The sequence below is a fragment of the Sus scrofa genome, chromosome 4 (genome assembly GCF_000003025.6).
Source record: "Sus scrofa isolate TJ Tabasco breed Duroc chromosome 4, Sscrofa11.1, whole genome shotgun sequence".
Lineage (NCBI taxonomy): Eukaryota > Metazoa > Chordata > Mammalia > Artiodactyla > Suidae > Sus > Sus scrofa.
This window is the reverse complement of record NC_010446.5, coordinates 92,741,310-92,750,241: the sequence shown is the minus strand read 5'-3', so window position 1 is coordinate 92,750,241 and position 8,932 is coordinate 92,741,310.

Genomic DNA, 8,932 nt, shown 5'->3' with positions numbered 1-8,932 from the left:
TTTAATGAGTCAAATTTCCTTTCTGACTTTCCATCAACTTCAACATGTTCATTGCCTACATAAGAAGCCTCAAGCAAAGAATAAATTTCTTTTCTTTTTTTCATTTTAGGGCTGCACCTTCAGCATATGGAAGTTCCCAGGCTCAGGGTCGAATTGGAGCTGCAGCTTCCGGCCTACACCACAGCCACAGCAACGCCAGATCCTAGCCACATCTGCAACCTGCACCACAGCTCATGGCAATGCCAGATCCTTAACCCACTGAGGGAGGCCAGGGACCAAACCAGTGTTCTCATGGATACTAGTTGGGTTTTTAACCTGCTGAGCCACAATGGGAAAACCCACATTCAGGGCCCTAGAGCCTCCAGGTTTGGCAATATGTAATATATTTTGTGGCTTTACCTGCATTATTTCAACTAATCCACAACATACATTGACTCCTCAGAATAACCATATTATCTAAGAATTACACACACTTTATTGATAAGCATTCCAGAAGTCCAGAGGAGTAAATTAACTTGTCCAAGTTTACACCTTCTAGTAAGTTGCAAGGTAATCACAGGCTGTCAACATCAACCCAGCCATGGACATGCCCAAGAGGGGCAGGAGGGTGTTGATTCTGAGAAACTCAAGTCTAGACTGAGAGACACCCTGCGAGAAAGAGGATGTCTGTTTCCTCATGTGGGGTTGAAATTACAACCTAGGAGGATAAGAGGTATGATAAAAGGAGTAGAAGCTCTGAGCTCCAGTCTTTTTCATGATCAGTGTGCCCAGGACATCCTCAGGCTGGGTCAGGAGAGGAACAGACAGCTGTTGGAGCAGGCTGATGGTAGACTGATCTCTGATTGTCTCTTCCTCTTTCCCTCATCCTCTAGAACTAACTATTTGCTGTTAACAAACATTTTTTAATTAAAAAGAGAACAAAATTTCATAAAACAATAACAGGATGATGGGTGATTTCGATGGGCCATTAAGGGAGGAATATAAACCCTGTACAACGTTTGCTTTAATAAGGAATCAAATATTCAACATGTTATGTTAAGATGTAAAGTGTAGAAAATGGTGGGGTAAAAGCCTTCAAAAATTCTCTCTTCCATGAAAGCAGAGAAAAAAACCTGTTAACTTTAGAGTGCTTTTCCAGAACTCTGAATATTAACCAATGGCTTGCAGCAACCCAAGGAGAATTTATTCAAGAAAAACAGCTTCATCTCATTAAGAACAGAGAACTTTGTGGTGTTTTCACTTGTCTCAGTCTCATCCCCTACTTTCTACCCTCATTGTAATTTTGAAAAATAACAACCTGAATTCATGGTGAAACTAGCAGTCTAGTAGCCACTTGAAAGAGTGGAACTGGGCTAGAGTTCTTTTTAAAGTTTCATGTGCAAAGAACTGTCATTTGCTTCTCTGGTGGCTTCCTGAAAGACCCCATTTGCAACAATGCCTGTATTTTACCTAACTGAGTGCTCTCCTTTTACTTGGAGGGATGTATTTGTTGAAAGCAACTATAAGAAAGTGTTTAATTTTGTGGCTATTTGAAGTAGTAGATAATTGTTGATGCAAACAATAGGCTCACCAAAAAGCTTTTAAGGAAAAATTAGGGAATTAGATGTCCACAGGAACTTTTGAAAGCTCTGACATATTCCCTAGAATATAGAAGATTCCTGCATGCATAGGGCTGTGTGCATCCCCAGTACTGTATTAATGTTTTTGAACGGTATGAGAAAACTCTAAGCCCTCATCTCTTGTGGATGTTGAAGATATCTGCAGGCTTCCCTGGTTGGCACACTGTGCATTTGCCACACATAAAGAAAAATTGAGGATTTTCAGAGCTGCAGCTGTCAGTCTATGCTACAGCCACAGCACTGCCAGATCCAAACCACCTCTGTGATCTACGCTAAGGGCAATGTTGGATCCCTAACCCACTGAGTGGGGCTAGGGATTGAACCTGCAACCTCATGGATATTAGTTAGGTTCATTACCACTGAGCCACAATGGGAATTTCAGAATTGAAGATTTTAAGCTGGAAACAGGCTCTCAGAAAGCTCTGAGAACTGTTCCACCCGTTAGAGGCAAAAGCACGAGTTATACATGTTTTTGAGACAGAGGGCTGTACATTAAATGATGTTAGTTTGCACAATCCAGATCTGTAAGTACAAAGTGAGTAGTGGGTCATGGGCCACTGTGCCCCCCTGCAAGATTAAGAAGCAATGTTATCTTTAAGGAGCTGTCTTGTTGGTGCTAAGAGAATGGTGCTCTTTATGGTTGAGCAGGTATTTCTACCTATGGGGAGGTTTAGTAATGCACAGTAGAGGGGAGAGAGGAGACCAAAGGGCAGAGAAAAATTTTATGTGTAAATTTTTCTTACCTTGACATAAAGTATGAGCCATATTTCACAGTCCTTGTAATATGTCAGGTCCTGTGTTAAGCACCTCACATGCAATGGTTTTATTTTATTGTCATAATCTTCAGAGGTAAGAAAACAATAGTTAAGTGTCCACTCTTTTTAGTACTTTTTAGTACTTATTGCTAAGGAAATTGAGGAAGAGTACCCCAAGCCATCATACTCTTTCAAACAAAACTGTTTGGCCAACTTATTAATTCAAACAGGACAAAACTGTGCCTCATATGTCACTTCCTTTGGATTTCCTGAGCCTGGTTCTCACGATCCACCTGTAGCAGTTAGAGTCCCAGAAATTAGAGGGAACTAGAAAGCTTATCATACTTAAAACCTGCATGCAAAGGAGGTTTTCTGCAAAGAAACACACCCCCCCCAGTGTACAGCCATGCAGCTGTATAAATTATAACTAGGGCTACCTCGAAAACATGCAGATTGCAATTTAAAAGAGGATTCTAAATATCTGAGAACATTATCATTTTCCAGATGGATGGGAGCTGGGGAGAAGTGTTGTCTCTCTGAATTTTGCGGTAATTCTTCTGAGCTAAGCTTCTTTCCATATGGGCTCCTAGAAACTCAACACTGCTGGTGGGGGGTGGGGGAGCAGGTAAGAACCATTTCAGTTGACTGAGTTGCATTAACTAAAGCAGGTGGTAGTTTTATTATTAATTATGCCGCACCCCCCAAAAAAAATCTGTGGGAGAAGTACCTCAACTTGAATTCAGTATGATTCGTATTTTCAGTTTAGACGAAGTGGCAAGGGGGATGAACCAGGTTTGCAGGTGAGTACACAAGGCCAACATAATACCTACATAGTCCAATGGGACTCTGAGCACTAGTGCCCTGCCCTACCCTCGAATTCTTTTTGCAGGGCTTGACCAGTTTAATCTCCATATTTGAAAATCCCTTTCAAGAACCTCAATGTTGGAGTTCCCACTGTGGCTCTGTGGGTTAAGAACCTGGCTAGTATCCATACGGATGCAGGTTCGATCCTTGGCCTCGCTCAGTGGGTTAAGGATCTGGCCTTGCTGTAAGCTGCAGTGTAGATCACAGATGCATCTCGGATCCAGCATTGCTGTGGCTGTGGCATAGGTCGGCAGCTGCAGCTCAGATTCAAACCCTAGCCTAGGAACTTCCATATGCTGCAGGTGCAGCCCTAAAAAGACAAAAAAAAAAAAAAAAAAAAAAAAAAAAGAGTAGGCTCAAGCAGGACCTGGAGACACAATTCCATTGCATAAGCAGGTCCCTCACAATCCCAAGTCACCTACTCCTGCTGCTAAGACCATCTCTAACATTTACAGAATCTGGGACAAGAGGACAAATGGAGATTCACCAGGCACATGTTGATATATGGTGAAATGTTAGATAAGTTATGTTTGACTCTCCCACCTGCAAATATTGTCCTGTGAGCAGAACTGAATGTGTAAATTCTAACGAATTACTCCTGAGGCTGTAGGCTGAAGTCAGTGGAACCACAACTCCTTAAGAAACTGGAAACTTTCCTGGAAGGGAAAGGAGGTTTGTGGCCAGGACTGGGCTGACATGCACTTCCCACCTGTTTCATCTGATGAAACAGCGTTTCCTGAAGAGGGACTCTTGTAACTGGGGAATGACCAAAGGACAGGCTCTTGTGCTACAGCTGAAGGAAACAGTTTTCAGAAACAAGAAACATTAGCAGGAAGTGCAGTGCCTATGAATGAAGGCATGCCACAGTGTGGCTTTGGAGTCAGAGAATTGACAGAGATCAGAGAAAGTCTGTGATGTCTAGTGTTATGAACCATATCTGGGTCTAGAGCTGTAAATGCCTTTTTCTCTGCCTGACAGGATTTTCATTGGTGTTTGGCAATGTTGATAGAGAGACTTGCCTGTTAGGTTTCCAATCACATGTCACTCAAAAGGAAGACGAGACCTTTACACATGTGTTGAGACTAGAGAGATTTATTCAGTGAGACACTGAAAGTGAGGAGGGCACTGACGCTAGACCATGACATGGCGTGAGAGTCTGCACTGAAGTCTTACAGACCAGATGCTGCCACTCCTCCCCCACAAGAGGAGCAATTCCAGACAGAGCCTCTCATTATGAGTCAAGCATGGGAACTGAATCAACAACTTCCCAGAACATCCTAAACAGCTGCTTCTCTGTCTCCTTCCTCACTTAGCCCGCATGACTCTAACAAACATCTCCCTTGACCTTTTCTTCTTACTTAGAATTTTACTCAGTTCAGAAGAAAACTCAATTTCTCTTTCAGATACTATGTTAGAGAATCTGTATCAGCTCAGTCAACTTTTTACACATCTCTATCTTTGAATGCTGCCTATGAGCCTCGTCTTATCTGGGTATTGAGATGAGGGGGTGAAGGATGGCATGCATGAGAGAGAAAGGAAGTCTTTTCCCCAGACAATTCTATTTATCAAAGCGAACAAGTTCGCTTGTACAAAGATGCTCAAATTCACTAGTTATCAGGGGAATAACAAATGAAACAAGATATCATTTTTCATATATCAAGTTGACAATAATGACCAGTATCAGAGAGGCTATGGAAAAATGGGAACTGTTGGTGGGAATGTAAACATGCATAGCCTTTTGAGGAAGCAATTTGACAGTATATCAGTGTTGTAAATGCACAATGCATTTTGATCTTGGAATTCTACTTCTGGGGAAATATCTTAGGAGCAAAGTCATGCAAATTCTCAGTGAATCATGTTTAAGGGTGTTATGGCTGAAACTGCTATTGCCTACTCTCTATCCTTTCTGTTTATATATTTGATGGTAGTGAAGTGACTAATTAAAAATTGACATTTCACAGACTCCTTTGTAAGACCAGGAGGACCAATGAAATGTAAGCAAAAGTCATTGGGTGGGACTTGAAGAAAACCTTCTCACCGTTCCTCTCTCTTTTTCTTTCCAGTGTTTGGAACTTGTAAGTGATGGTTAGAGTTCCAGCAGCCATTCTGTGACCTTAAGGATAAAAGATACATACCAAGTGCAGAAGAATACAGGGAGCCTGGGAAATTTATGCTTCTTAGAAGTGTCATTCTTGCTCTGCACTGATTCCTCTAGATTTTTTTTTCTGAACACAAGGGAAAAACAAGCCCACAATTTGTTTAGGTCACATGATTAGATCTCCCTCACTAGCAGCCAATTGTACTTCAAAAGGACAGAGAAGTTTGTTGTAACATTGTTTTAAAATAGAGGAATAGGAGTTCCCGTCGTGGCTCAGTGGTTAACGAATCCGACTAGGAACCATGAGGTTGCGGGTTCGGTCCCTGCCCTTGCTCAGTGGGTTAACGATCCGGCGTTGCCCTGAGCTGTGGTCTAGGTTGCAGACGCGGCTCGGATCCCGCGTTGCTATGGCTCTGGCGTAGGCCGGTGGCTACAGCTCCGATTCAACCCCTAGCCTGGGAACCTCCATATGCCGCGGGAGCGGCCCAAGAAATAGCAACAACAACAACAACAACAAAAAAGACAAAAGACAAAAAAAAAAAAAAGATAAAATAGAGGAATAGTGTAACTAGTCTAAATATCACTAGTTTCCACTTTCTTGAGGTTTTTCTAGATCGAATTCCAGTCTCAGTGCATTAGAATCTTGCCGTTGAATTTCTTTTTCTTTTCTTTTTTTTTTTCTTAAAGCAACTTGAGCTTGGCCTCTCTTCAGCATGTACCTCACAAGCTGCTGGGGAACCAAACTTGAAATGCAAATATTTTTAAATTTGTGGAAAAGACAGAAAGTAAATGAGTTCAGTAAGTATAAACTGTATATAAAATCCCAGATGATACCAACAAAACTAAGAATTGGGAGAAAGAGAGAGAAAACATACTCAAACATACTCAATTATTACTGACCATGGGAAAGGAAATAGATAGCATTCTAAGCATAGCATTGATAATGAGAGGAAAATATGTTCAAATTCATTTTTATTCATTTACGGGAAACCACTAGTAAAATTGAAAATAGGATGTTTATCATCAAAGTCATTAATAGGGAAGGTAAAGAAATATAATCTACATCACTGGTCTACAAATTTTACATGGCAAGGCTGTGAAAAATAAGTTAAAAGATTTTAAGCAGGCATGTATTATGAACCATAATTTATATTTATTTATTTGTGAATTACACCATATTTATATTGGATAGTATTACCATTTTAACAATATTAATTCTTCCAATCCAGGATCATGGTATATCGTTCCGTGTCTTTGAACCCTCTTTAATTTCCCTTATTAGTATTTTATAAGTTCTCAGCATGTAAGTCTTTTACCTCCTTGGTTAGGTTTATTCCTAGATTTTTTTGGGGGGTGTGATTTTAAAAGTTATTTTTTTTTTACATTCCCTTTCTGATATTTCATTGGTAGTGTACAAGAAATGCAACCAACTTCTGAATTTTAATCTTGTATCAATATGTATTTAGATAATAAGGCTTATTATTAATAGCAGTGGAGGCAAATCCATATTTCATATGATGTTCTTGAATTTCTTGTGAGTTTGAATTTTTAATACAAAAATTAAAGCTAGGAACATTTAGACTGTTTACATTATCCCTCTCTTTCAAAGCAATGTTACAAGAAACATCTATGTCTGTTAGAAATACACTTGGCAGCTAGTGAGAGAGATCTCATCGGGGTACCATAAACAACTTGGAAATTTTTAGTGAGTTTCTTGTCCGGTTTAATGCGGTCACCAGTTTTGCCTTATAATGTGCTGACAGAGAACTTTACCAGGTGTAAGAGGAGAGTTAGCTCTTTTTCCTGTTCTTGGCCCTACCTGTGTTATCTCTAGTCCATCAATATCAGGAGAATCAGGAGAGCTTTCTACACAACTTGACCACTATGTGCTGGTTAATTCCATGGTTTCCATGCCACATGGAAAGTTCATCTGAAACTGACCCAACAAATGAGAGTGCCACCCTCGATCTTGCCCTTGGGACTTCACACTTTCTATTGGGGTAATTCATTCACACACAACTGACAAACGGACCAAGCCAGAGTGCCAGGGAAATTTTACTACAGGTTATGAGTAGATTTTTCTTTCTTATTGTCAATAAAAATATAAATAGACATTCTTCTATTTTCTTCTTATACTTCGATGGATCATCTCCCATAATACAGTTTGGAGACCATTACTTCAATCTAAAAAGTTAACTTTTTTTTTTCCATTTTGTTTTAAAATGCACAGAAAAACATACCCAAAGGAACTGTACAAGAATGCTTATGATCAATTTAAAAATGAGCATAGGAACAGAATAGACATTTTATTAAGAAGACACAAATAAACAACATGTACATGAAAGATGCTTAACATTCCTAATTATCAGGGCAATGCAATCAAAATTACAATGAGTTATCATCTCACACTTGTTAGAATGGCTATTGTCAAAGAGACAAGAAACAGTAAGTATTGGTGAAGATGTGGAGAAAAGGAAACACTTGTTCATGGTTAATGGTAATGTAAATTGGTACAGCCACTATGGAAAACAGTATAGAGGTTCCTCAAAAAATTTAAAATAGAACTACCGTATGATCCAACAATTCCACTTCTAGGAATATATCTGAAGGAAATGAATCAGGACCTCAAAGACATATCTGTGCCCCACCTCCTCCTGTACCACCCCGTATTCATTTCAGTCAAGGCATGGAAACACCTAATTGTCCATAGGTGGATAAAGAAAAAGTTTATATATATTTCTGCCTTAAGAAGAAGGAAGTTTTGCCTTTTGTGACAACATGGATGAAACTTGAGGGCCATATATTAGGTGAAATAAGTCAGACAGAGAAAGGCAGATACTGTATGATCTCATTTATACGTAGGATCTAAAAACGCTGAACTCAGAAATAGCGAGAATGGTCATTACCAGTGCTGGAGAAGAGGAGATGGGGAGAAGTTGGTCAAAAAGTACAAACTTCTGATGAAAAGATGAATAAATTCTGGGGATCTAGTGTATAGCATGGCGACTATAATTAATGATACTATATTGGAGTTCCCGTTGTGGCTCAGTGGTTAATAAATCCGACTAGGAACCATGAGGTTTCGGGTTCGATCCCTGGCCTTGCTGAGTGGGTTAAGGATCTGGCATTGCCATGAGCTGTGGTGTAGGTCACAGATGTGGCTCGGATCCTGCGTTGCTGTGGCTGTGGCGTAGGCTGGCGGCTACAGCTCCGATTGGACCCCCAGCCTGGGAACCTCCATATGCCATGGGAGCGGCCCAAGAAATGGCAAAAAGACAAAAAAAAAAAAAAAGAAAAAAATTTACTATATTATATACCTGAAACTTGTCAAGAGAATAAATCCTAAATGTTATCATCGCACACAAACACAAGTAGTCATTATGTGAGGGGATGGAGATGTTAACTGCCCTCACCGCATAATCATTTTACAATAGATACATGTACCAAATCATCATGCCCTACAGTTTAAACTTACATATGTCATATGTCAATAATATTTCAATAACCTGGAAAAAAATAGAATGCTTCTGATAGCTTTGTGAGGTGGGATAACAAAAGCTTTTTATTCTGCTCTATAATTTTCTGTGTTTTCCAAA